The sequence below is a fragment of the Myotis brandtii genome, unplaced genomic scaffold (assembly GCF_000412655.1).
Source record: "Myotis brandtii unplaced genomic scaffold, ASM41265v1 scaffold601, whole genome shotgun sequence".
Taxonomy (NCBI): domain Eukaryota; kingdom Metazoa; phylum Chordata; class Mammalia; order Chiroptera; family Vespertilionidae; genus Myotis; species Myotis brandtii.
The window spans coordinates 2,241,458-2,245,728 of NW_005370276.1; the positions used below are offsets into that span (position 1 = coordinate 2,241,458).

A 4,271-nucleotide genomic window follows, 5' to 3' on the forward strand; every position below is an offset into this window, starting at 1 on the left:
TGGAGAAGGGATCATGAGGCTGGGAGCCCGGCCCCACCTGCAGCCCAGTGGCCCAGGCCCCTGCTCCAGGACCATTCATCCCACCTCGGCTCTTCCTCACCCACTCCGAGCGGCAGCGTCTGCTCCTGCGCGCCCAGCATCGCTCACAGGCCTCCCCCGCAGAGCCCTGGTGCCTGCTCTCCCACTCACTCTTTCCTCATTCATCCACCCGAGATCCAGCCACCCATCCATTCAGCAAGCGGTTCCCAAGCCCACTGTGCGCCAGGGATGGGGAGGTACACCACCGCCAGATCCCCAGAAGGCCTGGCTCGAACCCCCCTGCCAGCCACTTCCTGTCTGTGACCTTGAGCCTGGACTTTTCACCTTTTGGATCTTCAGTTTCCTCATTTTTTAAAAAAAATATATTTTATTGATTTTTTACAGAGAGGAGGGGAGAGGGATAGAGAGTTAGAAACGTCGATGAGAGAGAAACATCGATCAGCTGCCTCCTGCACACTCCCCACGGGGGATGTGCCCGCAACCAAGGTACATCCCCCGACTGGAATCGAACCCGGGACCCCTCAGTCCACAGGCCGACACTCCATCCACTGAGCCAAACCAGTTAGAGCTCCTCATTTTTTAAAAATATATATTGACTTCAGAGAGGATGGGAAAGGGAGAGAGAGATAGAAACATCAGTGATAATAGAGAATCATGGATCGGCTGCCTCCTGCACGCCCCACATTGGGGATCGAGCTCACAACCCGGGCATGTGCCCTTGACCGGGAATTGAACCGTGACCTCCTGGTTATAGGTCGATGCTCAACCACGGAGCCCCGCCGGCCGGGCATCTGTAAGGGCAGGCTCTACCTGCCTGTTGCCGTGGCAGCGAAGTCCCTATAGTATTCAGCACAGTGCCCAGCACATCAACAAGCTCAGTGGAATGCTTTCGCTTCTCCGGTCAAGTTTTTAAGTCAAGAGGACACGTGTACTTCAGTGATGCCTCTCCCAACTCCTTGGCTATATATGTATACGTACATCCTACGGCAACACCTGCCCGGGTCCCCACGCACACTGCGACATTGCTGATTCGGCACTGCCCAATATGGTGGCCGCTAGCTGCGTGTGGCTATTTATACGCAAAATAATTAAAAATTAAATCGAACCATTCAGTCCCTCAGTCTCACTAGCTACATTTCAGCGTGAGGCCGGTGGCTACCACGCTGGACAGCGCACATGCAGGCCACTTCGTGGCCGCGGAAGGTTCCGGTGGACAGCGGGGCGGCTCTGTTCCCTGGTATGTCTCCAATGCACCGCCTGCGCCCAGCCGGTGGGTTCTAGCAAAATGCAAACTCCCCGTGAGTGTGGGGGTGGGTCTCAGCAAGGCCCCAAGGCCTGCTCGAAGGCACGTTTAGGTAATGCTCACCTACCCGGGAAACTCAAATATATTCCGTGTATCTCAGCACCCGCCCTCCCGGGCTTGCTCAGATCCGGCCCCCAAACCTCGACGTCATGCGTGCACCTCAACATTACACACCCGTTCCGTTCCAGGCACCCCGGGATGCCACAGGCACAGCCAAACACCCTGGCTCCAACCCCACTCGGAGAACTCCAAGGCAAGCAGAACGCATGGCTGGCTGCACCCCAGCATCCAGCACTCCTGTGTGGACCCCCTCCCCCCCGCCAGCGCACACGCAGACCCCCCAGCGCCTCCCTATGATCTCCACCGGCCCCAACATGTACTAATAATAGCGCGTGTGCTCCCCGCGCACACCAATTACCTACCCACACAAAGTCGGCTGAACAGCCCTCCCTGAATACGCCAGTATATTTCAGTAGCAGCCCCACACATCCCAGTACGCGCGGATCATAACTCCCCCTCACTGCGCTCTCAGTATATTCCCACAGCACGCCCCCTGAACACATCCCAGCACACACCAGTAATACCTAACGTGCTCCTCCTGTGTTTTTACCCACCCGCCCCCCCAACCACACAAGCACCCCTTACACTCTCATGATCCCCAAGACTTCCACCGTCAAATCCCTACGTTTGTACCATAGCGACAGTGCCCTGCGCATGCGAGGGCACGCCAGCCCTGCCCTGCCCGCCCCCCTCCACCCCTGATTGTAACCCGTGTGCTCCACAGCAGGTGTGTGTACAGGCAGACTCACCCCAGCGACCGCCCTCGCTCAAGTTCACAGGGTCCATCCAGCACATATGCCCACACCACACCCACCTCGCCTTCCTGATTTCCTGTTCGGCCCTTTATCAGCCACCTTTGCTGCTGGGAGGAGGGGGTGTGGGAAGAGGAGGGGGGAGGGGTTGAAAGGAGTGAAGGGGGTGGAGGGACGGATGGGAGGGGAGAAAGGAGGCCAAGGAGGCTCGAACAGCACAGCGAGTGGACAGGGCCAACAGGAATTGGTTGAGAGGCCAGAGCTGCCGGCTCCTGACCATGCAGGCATTCTGTGATGCCCTCGTCCCCACCACACACCCTGACACCCTCCTCTGAGCCCTGCTGCCCTGGCTACCCCCCCCCCCCCCCCCCCAAAAATCCAGGGCCCCCCAGTGGCCAGCAGTGCCCTTCGGCTCTCCTTTATGTCTCACTTACAGCCACAAACCCCAACTTCCCCAGTGCTCCCCCTGCCCCTGGAATCTCTCTTTCACGTCCAGGCTATCCTGACTGCCCCCCCCTCCATACACATGCCTTCCCCCACACACCCCAGCCTCTAATATAATGCAAGGAAACCCCCCATGCCCAGTGCACGCCAAGAAGCAGCGCTTGCTGTGTGCAAGGCGGTGCGTGGAGCCTTCACACGCGAAATAACTCACTGTCTCCACAGCCAGCCTCCGAGGTGGGTGTGAATGCTGTTTCCACTCGACAAGTCAGGAAACAGAGGCACAGAAAGGTTAAGCGATTTGCCCGAGGTCATGGAGTGAATGACATTCTTCCACAGCCCCCGGGAAAATGCCTGGGGAACTGCAGTAGTCACAGCCGCCTCTCTCTCCCCGCAGCACCCAGACACCTCGAGCACACGCGCACCTGCCCCAAATCCACTACAGGTGCCCCTCCCGGCGGCTGCAATTCACCCCAGGCTATGCCAACAGCACAACAACAACAATGGGTAACAGTTCCTGAGCCACTCCTGAATGCCAGACCCTGTTCAGAGCACTGCCCATTGATTTATTCATTCAGTCCTCACCACGCCCCTGGGGGAGAGGGGTTGACTGCGACTGTTCCCATTTTACAGATGAGGAAAGCAAGGCACAGAGAAATCACTTGCTCAAAACCACAGCAGCTGGAATAGCGTCAAAGCCGAGACTGGAATCCCCAGCAGGCAATCCATGTACCCCAGTAATGTCCAAACACCCCCCGATCATCGCAGCACCCCTTCTGCCCCCTCTCAGGCAGCCCCGTCACATACACACTCCTCCCCACTCCTGTGCCTGTCGCACCCAGTCCCCACTAGACGTGGTGTCTCCCTCATCCCACCCCATTCTCCTTGACTTCCCAGCTGCCCTCTTGCCCCTGTGGCTTCCTGAGACTATGTCCCCCCTCCTCACTCCTGTGTGTCTCCCCCTCTCTACAGCTTGCTCCCTGCTCCTCCAGGTCATCTGCCAGCTCCCCTCCACACTAACCCACCACATCAGCCCTCACTTCCCAAAGCCCTCATCACACCCTGGGGTCGCCCCTGCACCCCCACTGTGCTCTTGCAGGGACACCCCCTTTCTCAAGTGTCCTCCTCAGATTCTTATGACCTCTCCCCGCTTATATTACCTCTCCCCCCTCCCTTGCCCTCATCCTGCCCACATCCTCCTGCACCTCTGCATGAACCCCACTGTGTCCCCTCCGGCACCCTCAGCTCCTCTCATACTCCCTGGCCCCCCCCCACCCCATTATCCGTGAGAGCCTCTTCCTCCTTCTGCATCCTCAGCTCACTCCATCACACACCTCTCCGCCTCCTTCACTTGCAGCTGCATTTCATTTACATCCCCTGCACCCTCGGTCTACGCTGCCTAAACCCCACCCCCCTCACTGGTCCCGCATCCCCTCCTTACCCCATTGCTCCGCACACTCCACGCACCCGCCATGCCCCAGTGTCCCGTACCCCCACTTCAGTGTGCGCCGTTCCACCCTGACACCCTCCCGCCCGGACCCGCTAACCCCACCCCCTGCTCCAGTCTTGCTACCCACGCAGCACCCCATTCATGATCCGCGCTGCTGACTACCTGCCCGGCAGGAACACACACAATGCTCTCCCCCCGGCCATCCCGCGGCGACCCCAGGGGCCTC

General features: G+C 59.0%; 1 protein-coding gene across 1 annotated transcript in view; it reads right to left on the reverse strand.

Annotated features, from left to right (window-relative positions):
• SHANK1 (SH3 and multiple ankyrin repeat domains 1) overlaps nucleotides 1-4,271 on the reverse strand; it is a gene marked incomplete at its 5' end in the record, with an annotated part of 58,706 nt that overhangs the window by 21,179 nt on the left and 33,256 nt on the right. The window lies entirely within an intron of this gene.